Source organism: Eurosta solidaginis, chromosome X (genome assembly GCF_040869045.1).
Source record: "Eurosta solidaginis isolate ZX-2024a chromosome X, ASM4086904v1, whole genome shotgun sequence".
NCBI classification, from domain to species: domain Eukaryota; kingdom Metazoa; phylum Arthropoda; class Insecta; order Diptera; family Tephritidae; genus Eurosta; species Eurosta solidaginis.
Window position 1 is genome coordinate 149975888 of NC_090324.1, and position 21582 is coordinate 149997469.

General features: G+C 42.9%; 1 protein-coding gene across 4 annotated transcripts in view; it reads left to right on the forward strand.

Annotated features, from left to right (window-relative positions):
* Positions 1-1873: 1873 nt before the first annotated feature.
* The window catches only part of MED26 (mediator complex subunit 26), a 645711-nt gene continuing 626002 nt past the window's right edge, over positions 1874-21582 (forward strand). For 3 of the 4 annotated variants that reach the window (XM_067758501.1, XM_067758504.1, XM_067758505.1), the window contains exon 1: positions 1874-1983. The gene's annotated coding sequence lies outside the window, so the exon portion shown is untranslated. Of the gene's footprint in view, positions 1984-2276; positions 2295-21582 lie in introns of those variants that run through there. The other variant, XM_067758502.1, reaches the window with a different exon arrangement.

A 21582-nucleotide genomic window follows, 5' to 3' on the forward strand; every position in this document is an offset into this window, starting at 1 on the left:
TGAGCGAACAAAGGAACATACATAAATTTGAGTATCAATGTTTACGTCATCGCAGGATCAGCATTGTCAATTACAAGTGTGAGTGTATTAGTAAAACTATCAGCGTTTCTTGTAGGGTGGCTATCTAATGTAAAAACCCAATTTAGAAAATCTTGCGTAGCTCAAGAGATATGGCTCCAAATCTGGTTTCGGGGTCATATGTGTACCGATAAACTCCATTTTTTCATTGAAGGGTTAATTATGGAACTCTCAATCTAATTGTCGTTTAATCTACAAATTGATACCTACATATTGCCTAAAAAAAAATTTCCTATCCTGCTTGGTTCAAGAGATATGCACACTAATCGGTTTTTAATCAGCACTGATCGACTAACCCATCAGTGTGCGGTAGAAATTGAACCGTTATAGATAGAACAATGGCTCAAATTGTGAATGGTGCTAAACGGGGATGGCGTTAAACTTTAAAGCTTTCCATTTAAACTTGGCTATATATGCGTCAATCTACAAGGGTCCGAGGAGACCCTTTTCTTTCCTAAAGTTAAAATTTGTGAGATTTCCCACTTCATGTACGAAACATAGAAAAATTTCCGCCTGCGGCGCTTTTCTTTTATAAAATTCTAAGTTGTGAGGTTTGCTATTTCATGTCCAAAAAATGAGACGCTTTTCTTTAATAAGCTTTAAATTCCAGATGTTTTCGATTTCATGTAAAAAAAAATTTAAAGCTAACAAAATCAATATGTTAAACAGAATGAAATGAATAAGCATTAGGTCTGAGACTTATGGCAGGATTTTGTAGCCTTTGACAGACATAGAGGGAGATTTGCAGATATGCTTTGGTTACTTCAAAGCGAAGTAAGTAAAGTTGTATTGTTTATTTTATGGCGGTGTCAAAACGAAGTAGCGCAGAAAAAGCACTTATGTCAGTCTGTGTTAAGATTACAACAGAACGGCTTGCAGTTTTATTCGCTTTGATCCGCAAAATTGTTCTATAACAGAGTAAAGGCTCCATTACTGATACTTAGCATAGACTTGACTGGCTTGCGAACTGTCACTTACAGTTCTGTTAAATGAACATTGCATGTTACTGATTACTCAAAACTTAACTTGACTTAGAAGTCTGTTGAATTTTGATTTTCTATGTAAGTTCTAAGTGACGTTTACATTTTGAGATGCCATTTGTTTGTTTCCATTTCATTTTGACATTTTGTCATACAAATTGACATTTATTTAAAAATAAATTTCAACGCTGATTATGATGCCAGATTTTATGCGCCAAGTGGAGTATAATCGTGGCTAAGTTGCCAAGTTTACGCCAAGTTAAGTCAAGTCTATTCTAAGTATCAGTAATGGGGGCTTAACTTTTCGTTACGTGTTGAAGTCGAAGCATTGCCAAAGTTGAAGTCGTACGCGAAGCCAATGGCAAAAATATTTATATCATACACATCTGGCACTATCAAATACTCGTTGATAGTTTAACGAATACGCATGTATGCATTCCTTGTTTTCGTTTGTTTAATTTCAACAACGAAAAAAAGCGACAATTGTACCGGCCGGTTTTTCGCGAATAACTTTAAAAATGTTTAAAAAAAAATAGTTTCCGCTAATGAATTCTGAATCTTGACGAAAATACGCGTCTTTGGATACTAGTTTCGACAAGTTCCACACAAATTTTAAGTGCAAAACTTAAGTCGTAATATTACCAAATTTCGGTATTTAAAAGCTATTTTTTCATAAACCAAGAGTTTCCTAGCGTTGCGCATGATAATTTTGTGATTTTTAGGAAAATCGTGGCACCTTATATAAAATATTCCCCATAACGGCAAAGGTATTTCGCTTTTATGTAAAGTAGCCCTAATAAGTTCAATAAATATGTCTGGCAGGTCAACTCCGTTGGTTAGTCAGCAATAGTTTCTTAAACTTGCGCATGTATGTTTTATAAAAGCGTGTTTTCCTTTTAATAATAAGAATGTTACATTTTGAAACGTAAGCAAAAATAAATATTCGGTGTATAGTATAAAACATATTGAAATTTGTATCCAATACATTTTTTTTAGTTACCTATAAGTGGAGGCCTCTAAAGCCGACATTTTTTTATAGTAAACCTTTGGGAAGGAATAAGGGCCCTAACAAAGGTGCACTTTTCTCGGCTATAGTCGAATTAAACACAATACAAATTGTATGCAACTGGTTTAATGTTATTTGCATGTTAACAGTTTCGGTTGTTTGAGTGTGAAGAAAGATCGGTAGTAGTGCAGTTTAGGGGCCCCACCCCAAAGTTGGGCCAAGATTTTCGAGTGAGATATCAAAAGACGCGTATTAATCTCGAGAACAATAATCCGAAGGCGGAAAAGAAAAATTTTATTTCTGTCCGGAGATATTTGGGTAATAGTCTAGTTGAGGGGCGACTGCTACTACGCTACCAAAAATATCGAGAGAGGTGTCAAAAGACTAGTATTAACCTTGAGAACAATAATCCGAAGACGGAAAAGAAAAATTTTATCTCTGTCCGGAGATATTTGCAGTTGAAGTTGGCGATTTTCATGTGGTTGTTCTGTTGGTACCCACAACCGCCACGGTTATACCACACACCCGAACTTGGCATGACGTAGCCCAGGGTTATGTTTTATAAGCGCGGCCAATGGCCGCCAACTCAGAAAGGTGTTCTGTGCAAAAATACTATGGATCGCACCCCCGGTTTCGGAGGTACCCGCGGGTCTTTTTTCGGTTTTTCGTTAATATGTTTTGAACTAGTTAATATTTTTATCTTCCGCCTAATACTGATGTCAAGACGCGTCGTTTGACACCTCTCGATATATTTGGTAGCGTATTAGCAGTCGACCCCTCAACTAGACTATTACCCATAAAACAACCACATGAAAATTTCAACAGATTCGAGATTTTTTCGATAAAAATTAGGTGGTGCACCGTGTTGTAAAACGTTACCCAAAACAACGTTGAAATCCATATTCAAACATGTGAGAAATCATCGCATGTTCAGTTTTGAAACGACAGACTGTAGGCAAAAGATGAATGGCTTTATTTCTTTGGTAAAAGTCTAGGTAATTCCTTACGACAGCATGACACTGCTAATACGCGTCCAAAAATATCTAGAGAGTTATCAAACGACGCGGCTTGACATCAGTATTAATAATCCGAAGGCGCAAAATAAAAATTTGGTAACATACTAGATGGCGGTGCACCACCTAATTTTGAGCCATTATTTTCGAGTGTGGCATCAAAATACGCGTCGCGGCCCCCGTTTTAAGAATCCGCAAGCGGAATACAGAAAATTTATTTCTGTTGGCGACGCACAAGGGCGTAATACTTGAGAAACATTCGTTTTTTAGATATAGACAACACGTACGATTTCTCACTGTTCAGGCATAATTCATTTTTTCTAGCCCAATCAAAAATGAATGCCAGGTCATTATTCAATCTTGAGCATAAAGCATTTGTCCCCTCAAGATTTTCCGATAAATATAGTTGGACATCATCAGCATATGCATGCATATGAACATATTGGCATGCATTAAATAAGTCATTAATAAAATACCAAATAATATTGGACCCAAGATGTAGTTGTTGTTGTTGTAGCAATGCTCGCCCCACCTAATAGCCGCGACCGATCACAAATTGTTGTTGTTGTTGTTGTAGCAATGCTCGCCCCACCTAATAGCCGCGACCGATCACAAATTGTCATCAATATCCTCTAACGGGAGTCCAAGGAAACTTGCCGTTTCAACAGGGGTGGACCATAAGGAAAGGGGTGTTAGAGGCGTTGGTTCCACATTACAATTAAAGAGATGGTTGGTGTCATGTGGGGACACATTGCAAGCAGGGCATACATTTTGTATGTCGGGGTTGATTCTGGATAGGTAAGAGTTTAACCTGTTACAGTATCCAGAACGAAGTTGAGCAAGAGTGACACGCGTTTCCCTGGGGAGTATGCGTTCCTCTTCTGCGAGTTCTGGATATTTTTCTTCAAGTACTGGATTCACCGGGCAATTCCCGACATAAAGGTTCGACGCCTGTCTATGGAGTTCACCAAGGACCTGCTTGTGTTTTTCCGCTTCATACGGCTGGGTTCTCAGGTGCCGTATTTCCTCAAAATGCTTACGAAGATGACTCCTTAGGCCCCTAGGCGGTGCTGGTTCGTCAATCAGATGTCTGTTGGGATGCCCAGGTTTCTGGGTATTCAACAGAAACTGTTTGGTCAGCATCTCATTTCTCTCCCTAATGGGGAGTATTCTCGCCTCATTATGCAGATGGTGTTCTGGGGACATAAGAAGACAACCCGTGGCGATTCTGAGAGCAGTATTTTGGCAGGCCTGTAGTTTCTTCCAGTGGGTGGTTTTTAGGCTTGGCGACCATATGGGTGACGCGTAGCACGTAATCGGCTTGCTAATTGCTTTGTATGTGGTCAAGAGCGTTTCTTTATCTTTTCCCCAGGTACTGCCAGCAAGGGATTTGAGGATTTTATTACGGCTCTGAATTCTTGGAACAATTGCGGTTGCGTGCGCACCAAAATGTAGATCCTGATCAAACGTCACACCCAAGATTTTGGGGTGTAGGACAGTCGGTAGCGTAGTGCCATCGACGTGGATGTTCAATATGGTCGACATTTGGGGCGTCCATGTTGTAAATAAGGTCGCGGAAGATTTAGTCGGTGACAATGACAGGTTTCGCGAGGCGAAAAAACTGGAGAGATCAGGGAGATAGCCGTTTATTTTATTGCATAGCTCATCGATCTTTGGGCCTGGGCCTGTGGCCATTATTGTGCAGTCATCGGCGTAGGAAACGATTGTGACTCCTTCCGGTGGTGAAGGTAGCTTAGATATGTAGAAATTAAACAAAAGCGGGGATAGGACACCACCCTGTGGCACCCCTTGTTTAATTCTCCTTTGTTTTGATGTTTCGTTTCTGAATTGCACCGATGCCTGCCGACCACCCAGATAATTTGCGGTCCACCTTTTAAGACATGGGGGAAGGGTAGACCCTTCCAGGTCTTCCAGTAACGAGCCATGGTTGACCGTATCAAAAGCTTTTGATAGGTCTAACGCTACGAGTACTGTTCTATGGTGGGGATATTGATTCAAACCGCAATTTATCTGGGTGCTAATGACATTTAGCGCGGAGGTAGTGCTATGGAGTTTTCTGAAGCCATGCTGATGAGGGGCTAGCTGCAAATGTGCTTGGAAATGAGGGAGCAAAATGGCTTCAAGCGTCTTTGCCACTGGCGATAGGAGAGATATCGGACGATATGACTCACCTACGTTAGCTGGTTTCCCAGGCTTTAGTAGCGGGACCACCTTGGCCATTTTCCATTTCTCGGGTATGACAAAGGTGGAAAGAGACAGGTTGAAGACATGCGCTAAATATTTGAAACCCTCTTTCCCTAGGTTTTTAAGCATCGGCATGGCTATGCCGTCTGGGCCCACTGCTTTGGATGGTTTAGCGCGACCAATGGCGTCCTCAACCTCTCTAGCGGTGATGGTAATTGGTGACGCGCTGAGTTTGTGTTTATGTGCACGTCTATTGGCTCTCCGTCTATCTTTGTCGACCGTAGGATGCATTATATATTGTCGGCAGAAAGCGCTCACGCATTTTTTCCCATTCGACAGCACCTTATCGCCAAAGGCGATGGAAACTTTGTCTTTGTGCCTAGTCGGATTCGATAGGGACTTTACGGTGGACCAAAGTTTACCGACACCGGTAGAGAGGTTACAACCTCTTAGGTGCTCTTCCCATTTCGCCCGCTTATGTCGTCCACAAGCAATCTGATGCGTTGGTTTATATCCCTTATTTGGGGCTCGCCTGGATCAAGCTCTCTTATAAGGTCGCGTTCCCTCGCTAAGCTCGCGGCCTCCGCCGGGAAGTGGGCCGGATTTCGGGAATTCTCCCGGCGGGAATGAAATGTGCCGAGGCGGATTCAATGACCTTACGGAAGGCACGCTCCCCTTGGCGGGCATCAGTCGGGATAGGGAGGGCAGCAAAGCTGCTGTCTGTTGCAGATTTATATTCTTCCCACTTTCCTTTTTTGAAGTTTATGAAAGTGCGTTTTTCGGTGACGATGAAGTCGGCGGTACGCTCGAACGAAATAAGTATGGGCAGGTGGTCGGATGCCAATGTTACCATCGGCTGCCAGTTGACGCAGTTTACGAGTTCTGCGCTCACGATTGAGATATCTGGCGAGCTATGACAGCTTCCTACCATACGTGTGGGGGCGTCTCCGTTAATTGTGCAGAACGTCGTTTCGTCTATTTGATCCGCCAACATCTCACCCCTACTGTCCGCCCGCAAGTTTGAATGCCATAGGTCGTGATGGGCATTGAAATCGCCTAAGATAATGCGATTGTTGCCAGTGAGTAAGGCCTCGATATTAGGGCGGTATCCACTGGGGCAACAGGTGACAGGAGGGATGTAGATGTTGATGATTTCTAGATTTGCATCGCCTGACCGGACAGATAGGCCTTGACGTTCTAAGACATTGTCACTGCGGTCGATGCCAGGATCAAATATATGATATTGCACAGAGTGGTGTATAATAAACGCGAGGCCGCCTCCATTTCCGCTCTCGCGGTCTTTCCTGTGGACATTATAACCAGAGCAGGTCTGCAATGCAGATCTTGCTGTGAGTTTAGTCTCTTGAATCGCAGCAATGCGGATGTTGTGCCGCTTCATGAAATCGACTATCTCCGTAATCTTCCCAGTTAGTCCATTACAGTTGAACTGCAGAATTCTGAAATGCATGAGGGGTGACGCCGCCACTCTAGGGGTAAGTGAGGGGTGACTACGCCTAGGTTGTGGAAGGCCAGGACGCAATTGCTGTTGTGGCCTTGGGACTGGGCGCCCTTGGGCAAGCATTGGGGTACCCGGATGATTTGGGTTTGCGACCTGGCAACATGGCGCGATGAAACCCGTCGGGGGGTTGCCGTCGCGGAGACCAGAACATCTAGGAAAGTGGCACCACCCAAGGCAGGAGCTGCATTGAGCGGATGTCGCAAACCTATATATTCTGTGCTGGCAGACGGTGCAAACGGAGGCAGGGACTAAGAGTCTGTTTCCCTGACCTGCACGATTGCAGGAACCTTGGGTACCACAGCCAATAATGGTTTTAGACCTGGAGTTTCGGAGCCAATTTTGACACGTTGGGATCTACCGGTCAGATAACTTTGCATGAGCCGCTCTGCGTAGTCACCAAAACCAAAGAAATTTTTTAAATTTAGGCACAGCAAGGCATGGTTTACAGAGTCGAAAGGCTTTTGAGAAGTCAAGAAGGTGTAATAAAGTTAATTGGTTTTTGTCAAAGGATGCCCTAATGTCGTCTAAAATTTTTATGATAGCCGTGGAGCAACTGTGCTTTGATCGGAAGCCTGGCTGGAATGGTGATAGCAGGCTATGTTTGCTAACGTAGTCTTGACTTTTTTCTGACAACAATATCTCAAAGACTTTCGAAAGTGCTGGCAAAATGCTTATAGGCCGAAAGTCACTAGGACAATCCGCAAACTTAGTTTTTGCAATGGGTATAACCGTGGCAACCTTCCACATATCAGGGAAAGAAGAGATAGTAATACTGTGGTTGATAATATATATGTCAATGTAGGAAGAATGTGCAGGGCATTAAATTAACAAATTTGATCGGTATATTGTTGTTGTTGTAGCAGTGCTTAGCCACACCTAACAGCCGCGACCGATCACAAATTATCATCAATATCCTCTAACGGGAGTACAAGGAATCTTGCTGCAAGGATAGCCTCCAGCGCTGCTGTAGGGCATGTGCGCATAGCTCCCGTGATGCATACACATGCCAGTCGCCGAAGTTTTGACAGCGCTTGCCTCGTCGTCGCCCGAGTTGTTTTCGATGCCCAGGCTATCGAACCGTATGTTATCATAGGTTTTACTATCATGGTATACATCCATCTTAGCACATGCGGGCTACAGCCCCATGATTTGCCTGCTAGACGTTTGCATATCATGATGGACCTCGTGGCCTTAGCTCTCATGGAGTCGAAGTGCTGTTTCCATAGGAGCTTGGTGTCAAAAGTGACCCCCAAGTATTTCACCGCGGTTCCCTGTTCTAGTGCCACGCCATTTATTGTAATTGCTCTCAGGGCCGGTAGGGCCCTTCTTCTCGTGAAAGGGATGATGGTCGTTTTAGATGGGTTGATGTTCAGCCCCACACTGGCACACCATCCCTTCGTAATATTCAGTGCTCTCTGTATTATGTCACAGAGCGTACTCTCGAACTTACCCCTTGCAATTATGACGATGTCGTCAGCGTATCCCTGGCATCTTATGCCACTGTCAGATAGCTTTTGCAGGAGTTCGTCCACTACTAGGCTCCACAGAAGGGGTGATAGAACACCTCCTTGAGGGCACCCCCTCGTGGTATTAACCTTAACTGCGCTGTTGCCTACATGGACTTCAGCGATTCTTATGCGGAGTAGATTGTCAATCCATCTCTGGATAGGCATCTGAATTCCTCTTCTCTGCAGTGCTATATTTACGCTTTCATGAGATGTGTTGTCAAAGGCACCCTCAATGTCAAGGAAAGCGCAAATCACTGTTTCCTCTGTTTCGAATGCCCTCTGTATTTCAGATGTTAATTGGTACAGAGCTGTGTCCGTGGACCTACCCGCTCTGTACGCATGCTGGCTATGATGTAAGGGCCAGCTCTTGAGGGCGTTCGACCTGATTTCTTGGTCCAATATCTTTTCCATTGCCTTCAAGACAAAGGAAGTTAGACTTATTGGTCTGAAGGACTTTGCCTGCGAATAGTCCTTTTTTCCTACTTTTGGTATGAAAACCACTTTTGCTCTTCTCCACATCATGGGTATGTATCCCAGTGCCAGACTATCTCTCATGATCCTGGCCAGATGTGGGATGATCTGTGTCCCTTGCTGCATTAGCACCGGGTAGATGCCATCCACCCCCGGAGATTTGTATTTCTCAAAGGATTCCACTGCCCATCTGACTCTGGCCAAGAGGGAGTTGGCCAGTTGCCAGTCTGATGGGGTTGGTTTCACTCTGGGGAACACAGGTTCCGGTACTTGCGGAGAGGCACCCGGAAAATGCGTGTGTAGCAGGGCCCTCGCTCGCTCCTCCACCGTTCCGGTATAGGTACCGTCTGGAAGCCTAATCGCTAAGTTAATCTCCCTATGCTCTTTGGCTAGGGCCTTGTGGAGCCTTGCCGCTGCAGGTGTGCTAGAAATTCCCTCGCAGAAATTTCTGAAACTTTCCCTTTTAGCTTTCCTTATCTCTTTATTGTACTTTGTTAGATTCTGAGTGTATTCCTCCCAGTTGCCGGTTCTTCTTGCCCCGTTAAAGAGTTTCCTGACTTTCTTCCTTAGTAGTGTCAGGTCATGCGACCACCAGGGGGTTGCCTTCTTACCCTTAACTAAGGAGACTCGGCAACTGGAGTTGTAGGCATCTATCATTATCTGATTTGCCCTATCTACCCTGCCCTCTAACTCAGTACAGTTAGTGCTTCTGCTCTTATTTCTGAGACTATCCGCGTTAGCCTCTATGATACTTTTATAGCTGCCCCAGTCTGTTTTCCTGGGATTTCTTTTAGGGCTGTATTGCCCCGATACAGCACCCAGCTCAAACCTTATGATCCTATGATCCGATAGGGAGGGTTCTTCTGAGACTCTCCATTTCGAGATCATATTCTCAGTTAGGTTGTTGCCAAGTGTTATATCTAGGACCTCTGCCCTGACTCTCGTGACAAACGTCGGTTTGCTCCCGACGTTATATATATTCAAATCGTTGCTGACTATATATTCTAGTAAACACTCACCCCTTTGGTTGGTATCATTGCTGCCCCACTCCGTGTTGTGGGAGTTAGCATCGCTTCCTATGACCAACGGAAGTTTCGCTCTTCTGCAGTGTTCCACTAGCTTCTGCACGTTAACTGGAGGGACTGTGCTGTCGTCCCCCGGGAAGTAGGCTGCGGCCAGCACAATGCTGGTGTTGTCTCCATTCACCTTTGCCTCGATCTGCACCGCCACCAGATCCCGGCTTAAAAATTCTGTAATGCAAAAATAGTTAATGTTTGACTTAAGCATTACACATGCTCTTGGTCTCTGCTGTGAGAGATCCCAAATAACTTTGTTATTACTTACATTAAGGCCCCTCACCTGTCCCTTGTAAGCCCAAGGTTCTTGTATGAGGGCGATGCCCAGACACAAAACAAAAATAAAATTCACAAAATCAAGTTTTTCATGTGTGAATACAGGGGTGCCCCAAGGATCTCTTCTGGGAGCAATTCTGTTTATAATTTACATAAATGATATAGAAAAAGTGATATCAAAATCCAAATTGGTAATGTATGCAGACGATACATTGGTATATACAGAAGCAGAAACAGTGGAAGAATGTAAACGAAAGTTAGAATGTGATATAGATGAAATTATGAAATGGCTTAAAATGAATAGGCTCAAATTAAATGAACAGAAAACAAAAGTAATGGTGATAAATACAAATAGCGAAATAAATTTAGAGATAAATAATACTAGTATTGAGCAAGTAACCAATATGAAATACTTAGGTGTAATAATAGACAATGAGCTCAAATTTAACAATCACGTGGACTATTTGTGTAAAAAAGCTGCAAAAAAGATTTACTTCTTTAGAAGAAAACGAAATAAATTAGACACTTTAACAGCAATAAAAATATACAATACAATCATAAAGCCACATTTTGAATACTGTTCCACAATTCTGTACACATCTTGTAACCAATCACAAATAGGAAGGATACAGAAATTACAAAACAAATGTATGAGATCAATAATAAAATGCCACAAATACACCCCAATAAGTCACTTGCTTGAAACATTGAAATGGCTAAATATTGAGCAAAAACTGATGCTCAATACACTAATAATGATTTTTAAAATTAAACAGAACAGGGCGCCGATGTATTTAACAAGTTGCATTCAGTATGTTAGAGATACACACCAATATGCTGTGCGGAATGCGAATGACTTTCGACTAGGATTACAGCGGACTACTGCAGCCCAAAACACATTATTATATAAGGGCCTTAACATATTTAACTCGTTACCTGATTATATCAAACGAGAGAATAATATTATGAATTTTAAACGGCTATGTATAGATCTTATTCGAGGCTAAAATATTTTTTATTACTTTTTACTTTTTATTACTTAATATATATATATATCATACACGTCTGTGAATTGAAAATGAATTTGTGATATTTAAAATTTATTGTGAAATCAAAAAATATGTAAACATATTAATAATAAATATCAATCTATCTATCTATCTATCTATCTATCTATCTATCTATCATCCGAGGCGAACCTCCTCACCAGTACAGCCGAGGCTGCAATGGCGTGATGGAGGTTGATCTGGGCTATTTTTATGCTTGTGCCGGTCATTTTGGCCCGGCCGGCCTCATCGGATCATCTTCATCCGATAATCCGCTCTCGCTTTCGTCCCGCCTATTCAGCTCCAGCTCCTGGAGGTCGAGGCCCTCGATGAGCTCTTGTGTGGTGGGGATTTCCTTTTCATCCCCAGGCTGCACGGTTTTGTCCTTGCTTGCTGCGGTGGGAGGGTTTGTGGTCTCGCGAGCTCTGATGGTATCGGTGCTCGCGTCCGTCATGTTTTCGTCCGACAGCTCGCCTCTGTCGGTGCCCTCTGCCTCCGCCTTGTCTTCCGGCTGCACACTATTCCCTGGTTGCCTCTGCCTCCAGGGTCTCACTAGGACCAGGCCGTACCTATAGTGCAGCTTAAGCCCGTTCCTGCGTATGATTTGATACGATTCCTCGTCTATGCCTACGTCGAGACGTAGGCCTGTTTCCTCTGCGCTACAATTTATGACGCGCCATCTCTGCGTCCTGAGGCCCTCATTTTGGTTGGCGAGGAGCCGTAACGCAAACTCTTTTGGGCGTTCCGCACTTCTGGGGAGGAACATAGTCACATTATGCGTTGGCGGTATTTCCTCCCCGCGTCTCGTGCATAATTGTGGCCCTGTCCACCCCTCAAGCGTCGGTATTACTTCAACGAGCCATTTAACTGTTTTTTCGTCCTCGCAGTCCACGAGGAGCAGCCCTGCTCGGAAATATACCCCGCAAAAAACTAGGGCATGCCCACATCCCCTGAACACTCCGTCCATTATGAGCTCTTGGAGATTCGTCAGGTCTTCTTGACTTAGGGCCTCCGCCGGGTAGTTACTGGGCAGAACAGCTATTCGGATACCCCTAAGGGCTTCCGAATAGCTCTGCTGCCTTGGTGCCATCCCAGCAGGTACCCCAGTCGCCCTGGCTTGAATCTCCCTGCCCGTGGGTGCAGTGTTCCTGGGAGCGTGGGCCCGTTGCCTTTTTGAGCTCGGAGTTTCCTCCGGCGTAATTTGCCCGATCCTGCGCTTTTCAGCGGGAGCGGGCGCATGCTGGTCAGCTGCCGCTGGCTGTGCTCTCCTTCCTTCTTTGCTTCCACGTTGAGCGTTGGCTTTCCTCTGCCCGTGGTCTAGCTCATGCCTGCGCTCATCTGCCCTGGCTCTTGCCTCCCTGGGCGACAGGCCTTCCTCTAGATACCGGAGGTATCTTTTTACCCCAGCCCCACTTAGTCCAAAGCGTCTCTTGTCATCCAGCGCTCCTGGACTGCCCCGTGGTGGAAGTGCAGGTTGTCTGCCTCTGTTGTGCCTTCTGTTAGGCCGCTTCCACTCCTCCGGGTTCCGCTCTGTATTTTTCCCTTCGTGGGACCTTTCATAGGTGCCCTGTGAGCTATTGGAGTCATGCTCCGACGGTGAACGCCTAGACTTACTCGTCCCTCTAGAGGGACTGCTAGGGTGGTGGTTTTCGTGCTTGGATGCACCGTCGTAGCCTCTCTTTGTCAGCTTTTCTCGCTCTCTTGCAGTTAACTCTGTTGTTTTCTCTTTCGGCTTGCGCTGCGCAATGGAGGTACTGGGCCCTCCATGGATCGCGGGTTTGTTTCCTGCCGCCGCCTTCTGCTCACCTTGTTTGACCTGCCCGCGCTGCTCACCGGTGGATAGGGGTCCACTGGGGATCGCGGGTTTTTCTGCTTCCTGGTTGGAGTGCTCTTCGGGCCCGCGCTGCTCTCCTTGGGTTTTGGTGCTGCCCTTGGGGTTCGCGGTTTTGAGAGCCGGTTCCCTGTATATTCCAGTGCTAGTGGAGGGAGATTCGTCCCTCTGATGCTCTAAGAAGAGCATTGCCTCCTCTCTCGTGAGGCTTTCCAGGAATTGCCTGGAGTACGTGCGTGGCCTGCTGCTTCTCTGCCCGCTGCTCTTCCTGGAGCCCGTTTTTTTTGTTGTGATTTTTTGTTATTGTTGTTGTTGGTTTTTTTTGTTGTTGTTGTCCATCATCTTGTTCTTACGACAACTTGCTTGACATGGCAAGCGTTGTTGTCTCTGCTTTAGTTTGGGGAACTGGGTTGGTCCGCCGCGGCAGAGCCCCTTGACGCGGTAAGGCCATGGTTACTCCCCAAGGTGGCCCGGTGTTGGGGAGGCGCCGTTATAATACAGCCGGTGTTGTGGACCTCCTGGCTGCAAACCAGTCCAATGGGCACGGTGACGCATGACACCCTGGATTAGGAGGTGACAGTTCCTGGTTACCGATCGCATTCGACCACATCTGTCAGGTGAGCGCGGTTGACCCGCTCCCATCTGACCAATTAGTATCGAATGCGATCGGCGTAAGCCCCTGCACCGCTACAAGGTGACTGTCTTCGCAGGGGAGATGTCTCCTTAAGCCCCTAGGCGGTGTTGGCTCATCAATCAGATGTCTGTTTGGATGCCCAGGTTTCTGGGTATTCAACAGGAACTGTTTGGTTAGCATCTCATTTCTTTCCCTGATGGGGAGTATTCTCGCCTCATTATGTAGATGGTGTTCTGGGGACATAAGAAGGCAGCCCGTGGCGATTCTGAGAGCAGTATTTTGGCAGGCCTGTAGCTTCTTCCAGTGGGTAGTTTTTAGGCTTGGCGACCATATGGGTGACGCGTAGCACGTAAACGGCTTGCCAATTGCTTTGTATGTAGTAATGAGCGTTTCTTTATCTTTTCCCCAGGTACTGCCAACAAGGGATTTTATTACGGCTCTGGACTTTCGGAACAATTGCGGCTGCGTGCTCACCAAAATGTAGATCCTGATCAAACGTCACACCCAAGATTTTGGAGTGTAGGACAGTCGGTAGCGCAGTGCCATCGACGTGGATGTTCAAAATGGTCGACATTTGGTACGTCCATGTTGTAAATAAGGTCGCGGAAGATTTAGTCGGTGATAATTCCAGGTTTCGCGAGGCGAAAAAACTGGAAAGATCAGGGAGGTAGCCGTTTATTCTGTTGCAGAGCTCATCGATCTGTGGGCCTGGGCCTGTGGCCATTATTGTGCAGTCATCGGCGTATGAAACGATAGTGATTCCTTCTGGTGGTGAAGGTAGCTTAGATATGTAGAAATTAAACAAAAGTGGGGATAGGACACCACCCTGTGGCACCCCTTGTTTAATTCTTCTTGGTTTTGATGTTTCGTTTCTAAATTGGACCGATGCCTGCCGACCACCCAGATAATTTGCGGTCCACCTTTTAAGACATGTGGGAAGGGTAGACCCTCCAGGTCTTGCAGTAACGTGCCATGGTTGACCGTATCAAAGGCTTTTGATAGGTCTAGCGCTACGAGTACTGCTCTATGGTGGGGGTTTTGATTTAAACCGCAATTTATCTGGGTGCAGATGGCATTTAGCGCGGTGGTGGTGCTATGGAGTTTTCTGAAGCCATGCTGATGAGAGGCTAGCTGCAAATTTGCTTGGAAGTAGGAGAGCAAAATGGCTTCAAGCGTCTTTGCTACTGGCGATAGGAGAGATATCGGACGATACGACTCCTATGTTAGCTAGTTTCCCAGGCTTTAGTAGCGGGACCACCTTGGCCATTTTCCATTTTTCGGGTATGACAAAGGTGGAAAGAGACAGGTTGAAGACATGTGCTAAGTATTTGAAACACTCTTTCCCTAGGCTTTTAAGCATCGGCATGACTATGCCGTCTGGGCCCACTGCTTTGGATGGTTTAGCGTGATCAATGGCATCTTCAACCTCTCTGGCGGTGATGGTAATTGGTGACGAGCTAAATTTATTTTTATCTGCGTGTCTGTTGGCCCTCCGTCTATCTTTGTCGACCGTATAATGCATTACATATTGACGGCAGAAAGCGCTCGCGCATTTTTTCGAATCCGACAGCACTTTAACGCCAAAGGCGATGGAAATTTTGTCATTGTGCTTAGACGGATTCGATAGGGACTTTACGATGGACCAAAGTTTACCCACACCGGCAGAGAGGTTACAACCTCTTAGGTGCTCCTCCCATTTCGCCCGCTTGTGTTCATCCACAAGCAATCTGATGCGTTGGTTTATGTCCCTTATTTGGGAGTCGCCTGGGTCGAGCTGTCTTATAAGGTCACGTTCTCTCGCTAAATTTGCGGCCTCCGCCGGGAAGTGGGATGAAGTGGAATGAATCGTGTCGAGGCGGATTCAATGACCTTGCGGAAAGCGTGCTCCCCTTGAGGTGGTTGTCTGTAAAAGATTTGTGGGAGGAATACACTTATACAATACTTTTGTATATGTAGTTGTATTTGTATTTATTTCATTTCATTTCATTTATTTATTACGGCAAAAAAGCCTAATTCATAAATTAAATTATATTACAATTTACTATCTTATTGCTATGGTTTTACAATATTCATAAAGTTTTGCTTTAAAAGCTCCGATTTCATTACACCTTTTTATATCTATAGGCAGTTCATTGAAACTTTTTAGACCTTTATAAAAAATATTTTGCTGATCTATTTCAGTTCTGAATAAAGGCAGTTTGAAATTGTGTTTATTCCTTGTATTAATGTTATGTGTTTGCTTAACTAATACTACGTTTTTACTTAGATATTCAGGTACATTTTCACTTTTAATATTAAATATAAACTTCATAGCGTGAAAAAAAATCTTTTGCTTGACACTTAACCAGTTCAAACTTCTCAGCATATCAGCCGTACGAGTATCTCTAGGTTTTTTAAGAATAAATCTCATACATCTGTTTTGCATCTTTTGAAGTTTATCTATTTCTTTGTCTGACACAATGAATAGAATAGATGGGCAGTTTACAAAGTGCGGTTCTATAATGGACTTATATATAATTATTTTGTACTTTTTTTGAATATATTTGAATGGTCTCTGCATAACCCCAATTTTTTGCGCAACTTTCTGGACTGTGTAGTTTACATGTTCTTCAAACTTGAGTTTGTTATCAATTATAATTCCCAAATATTTTATACTGTCAACTTTTTGTATGCTTTCATCATTTATTTTTAAACCAATTATATCCTCATTAACGTTCCTCCTTGTTATTATCATAAATTTCGTTTTATTTATATTAAGTTTCAGTCTATTTCCGCACAACCATTTATTCAGGTTATTCAGTTCATGTTGTATTTTAGAAAGTGCAGAATTAATATTATTCTCACTAATCATTATTAATGCATCATCAGCGAATAGTTTAATTTCACAACCTTCAATAGCGTTAACTATATCATTAATATAAATTAAGAACAGTATCGGTGCCAAAACTGAGCCTTGTGGTAACCCTGTGCAAATAAAACAATTTATTTCACCTTACAGCTCGACGTTTCGCCAAATTTCCTTGGCTTCTTCTGGAGCAATTCTGTATTTATTAACAATAAAAACACAAAAACAACATTAATTTGAAATTATCACAATTACACATATTAACATTTAACATTGATTTATAAGTTTTCAAATTTTCACTTACATTTGAATTACGGCATTAAATTAAAGAAATAAAACATAATTACAAGAAAAAAGATTAAAAAATATAGAAGATTAAAAATATAAAATAAAAAATAAAACGATACCATCTACTGTGGTACACTTGTCATACTAAAAAATGTTATAAACATAATATGTAAGTGGCAGCGATACCATCTGTGTCCTCTTTCTTATTCATAGTCTTTTCCCTATTTTGCAAAATTCGTAGGCTTTCCAAGGTGTATCGTTTTTTCTCTCTAGCTTATTTGTCTATTATTTTCGTGTTTTCGAAGTCAGCGACGTGGTTGTGTGGTATTACGTTTTTTTTATTTAACTCTTCTTTCCAGTCATGTATCACCAAATTAAGAGCTGTCTCACATGAATGTTTCTTTCTAAAGCCTGACTGTTGGTGGGCTAGTATATTATTATCTTCAAGGTATTTCGTTAACTGGTTCTTAACATAAGCTTCAAGTATTTTACAATCACTAGGCAGGGTGTTTATGGGTCTAAGTTCTTCAGGTTTTACTGTCTTTTTAACTTTTTTCACTGGTATCACCGTTGACGTTTTCCACTTTTCTGGTACAAGACCCTCTTCTAGGCTGTTATTGAATATTTGTGCGTAGAAATATCCTGTATACGATATACAGTCTTTAAGTACTCCATCAGATAAAAGTTACCTGCCGCCTATTTGAACTCTTTCAGAATATTAATAACTTCATCTGTTGTTATTTTGGCAAACTTTAATCTAAAATTGACTTGTACATCACTTAGTGCTACATGGTAAGGTTCTATGATGTTATTAATTTCTATTACGCTATTTATAAAGAACTTATTTAGACCATTTGCCAGCTCAGTTTCATTTTCTACCATCATACCATCTATTATCGCCTTTTTAATCCCTTCGTTATCTCTCGTTAAGCAAACCGCTTGCTTAAGATGTTTCCACATTTCTCTGGCGTTATTTTCATTCATTTCGACTTTATTTTCCATATATTTAACTTTCTTTATTTTTACTAGCTTTTTGTAGATACGATTTATATTTTTATATTCGTTCCAATCACCTGTTTGTATCGCAAGCTTATAATTATTATATTTGCATTTATTCATTTGCGCCAGTTCTCTGTCGTACCATTTATTCATAAGCTTGATATGAACTTCTTTTTCATACGTTAAACTTTCCATAGCTTGCATTATTATGTTGTTCACTAATTCGACTTTCTCATCAATTAGTAGGTTTTCATTTATGTTGAAGTTACCTGATCTCAGGATGCTTATTAAGATTTCACTATTATATTTATCCCAAGCTGTGATTTTCTTGGTCATTCTCATCTGGTATGATTTAGACGTTTTAATATTGAACATTATTGTTTCGTGATCTGAAATTTTGTATGCAGGCAAATTATTGCACTGTATTTCATCTGAATTTGAATATAATAAATCAATTTTAGATGCACTTGCATCTGTAATTCGAGTATTAAATTCTACTTTTTGGGTCATACCCATCACAGAAAATATCTCATTCAATTTTGTACTATATGTTGATATGTAGTTCATGTTTATATTAAAATCCCCGATTAGTATATTACATTTACTTCTTTCAAATTTATCGATTAATATTTCATTTAGGTACTCGATAAACGCTGCATCACTTGTGCTTGGCGAATGATACAGAACCCCTATTTGCCACTTTTTATCGACCTTTTTCAATTTTATTATAATGCACCATAAGTTCATATTGACACTAGCATTATAAATTACATTTATCTCCACTGTCCTATGAACATACACTAGTACTCCTCCTGTATGCCTGCTGTGCGAGTCGCATCTAACCATATTATACGATGCTATTTCTAATTCGCTGTCTTCAACATCTTTCGTTGTACACGTTTCCGAACATAATATTATACTTGGTGTATGTACTTCAGCCAACACTTCCAGTTCACATTTGTTTGATACTATGCTGTTAATATTCAAGTATATGCACTTAAGTTCATTGTGTCTAGTCTGCAGTCTTTCTTTGTATCGAATTTTCTTCAGCGGTATCTCATTGGATTGTGGCGGGCTTATTAGGCAATTCATCCCAGCACAACCATTTGGCAAAAATTATTTTACAGTGCTAGTCGGTAAAAGGCATAAAATAGGAACAATTTAAACTTGAAACTTAAAGCTAATGACTATGGCTAAGAAAAGATTACAATAAATAATATATTTAATAAATAGTAAATAAATAAATAAACGAATGATAGAGTACATTTGCTTAGAAGAAATCAGTATTTTAATTGTCTAGGTTATTATAGAAACTTGTTAATTCTTTATTGAAGAGCAGAGCATTACTTATAAGCCTAAGTCTTGAAGGGAGCGAGTTCCAAAGACGTATGGAAGTAATGAAGAACTGGCGATCAGATATTAGCATACGATGTCTGAAGTGGGTAAGGAGAACAGATCTAGACGACTGGAGAAAATTTAGCCTCCGATACAGATAGTCAGGTTCCTTCATATATATTAATTTATGTAGCGTAGTGAGCGTTTTAAGTTTAATAAGGTTATCGAAAGAAATGTTTAGCAACCTGTAAGCATGATGAGAGACGTGGTCAAGTCTTTTCAACCCATAGACGTATCCAGCAATGTTGTTATAAACAACATTAAGTTTCCTATTACATACATAGTCACAATTAGAGTAAACCTCACAACCATAAAGGAGCGTAGGTATTAAGTACGCTTTTGCTATTAGTAGACGAATCTGTCACGGAGTAAAATATTGTGTAAGCCAGAGTGTACGAAGCATCCCATACACTTTTCCCACTGTGCGGAAGATGTGATCTTTCCATGTCAATGTTTTGTTAAAAACTACACCTAGATTTTTTGCCGTGTCAACGTATTCTCTAATAGTGTCTAAAATTAAATTTTCCATTCCACTTTTATCTAGTGACCTTCTATGAATGACTATACATTTCGACTTCTTAGGGTTAAGACATAAGCCGTTCATAGAAGCCCACGTACCAATTTGACACAAATCGTAATTTAAGTTATTAATACATGAACTGGTACGATCACTAGGACAGCACATATACAATTTTACGCCATCAGCATAAATGTGAATATTACCTTCATTTTTTAAAGTTTATGAAAGTGCGTTTTTCTGTAACTATGAAGTCGGCGGTACGCTCGAACGAAATAAGTATAGGCAGGTGGTCGGATGCAAATGTTACCATCGGCTGCCAGTTGACGCAGTTTACGAGTTCTGCGCTCACGATTGAGATATACGGCGAACTGTGACAGCTTCCTACCATCCGTTTATTGTGCAGAACGTCGTTTCTTCTATTTGATCCGCCAACATCTCACCCCTACTGTCCGCCCGCAAGTTTGAATGCCATAGCTCGTGATGGGCATTAAAGTCGCCTAAGATAATGCGATTGTTGCCAGTGAGTAAGGCGCTAATATTAGGGCGGTATCCACTGGGGCAACAGGTGGCAGGAGGGATTTAGAAGTTGATGATTTCTAGGTTTGCAACGCCTGAGCGGACAGATAGGCCTTGACGTTCTAAGACATTGTCCCTGTGGTTGTTGTTGTTGTTGTTGTAGCGATAAGGCTGCTCCCCGAAGGCTTTGGGGAGTGTTATCGATGTGATGGTCCTTTTCCGGATACAGATCCGGTACGCTCCGGTACCATAGCAACATTAAGGTGCTAGCCCGACCATCTCGGGAACGATTTATGTGGCCACATTAAACCTTCATGCCATTCCCTCCCTCCCCACCCCCAAGTTCCATGAGGAGCTTGGGGTCGCCAGAGCCCCGTCTGTTAGTGAAACAGGATTCGCCGCGGATAGGTGAGGTTGACAATTGGGTTTGGAGAAGCTATATATTGCGCTGGCAACCTGAAGGGTTGCGCTACACAGCCCCTTCAATCTGGTATTTTAGTCGCCTCTTACGACAGGCATACCTACCGCGGGTATATTCTGATCCCCTAACCCACTTGATCCTGCGGTCGATGCCAGGATCAAATATATGATATTGCACAGAGTGGTGTATGATAAACGCGAGGCCGCCTCCATTTCCGCTCATGCGATCTTTTCTGTGGACATTATACCCAGAACAGGTTTGCAGTACAGATCTTGCTGTGAGTTTAGTCTCTTGAATCGCAGCAATGCGGATGTTGTGCCGCTTCATGAAATCGACTATCTTCGTGATCTTCCCAGTTAATTCATTAAAGTTTAACTGCAGAATTCTGAAGTGCATAGGGGGAGACTTCGCCACTCTGGGAGTAAGTGACGGGTGACTGGCCTGGATTGAGGAAGGCCAGGACGCAACTGCTGTTGTGGCCCTGGGACTGGGCGTCCGTGGGCAAGCATTGGGGTACTCGGTAGATTGGGGTTGCCGTCGCGGAGACATAACATCTAGGAAAGTGGCACCGCCCAAGGCAGGAGCTGCATTGGGCGGATGTCGCAAACATATATATTCTATGCTGGAAAACGGGGTTAGGGACCAAGAGTCTGTTTCCCTGACCTACACGATTGCTGTCGGAAAAGAGGGGGGGGGGGGGGGGGGGGGGGGGAGAAGACGGGGCAGGCGCTGATGCTCAGCATTGCTACCGACTCTACTACGAAGATAGTAGTTATGAGTGGTAGCAGCTGTTTGAGTTGTTGGCGCCGCGTGGCGCGAGCAGCAGCGGGTACTAGTTGTGGCTTGCTGAGCAGCTGTAAGGATAAACTAACCTTCACATCCGTTAAAATAATTTAAGCTATGTGCATGCAGCTTTAGTTGCATTTGACAGGCGTGGGCAGTTGGCAACGCGAAT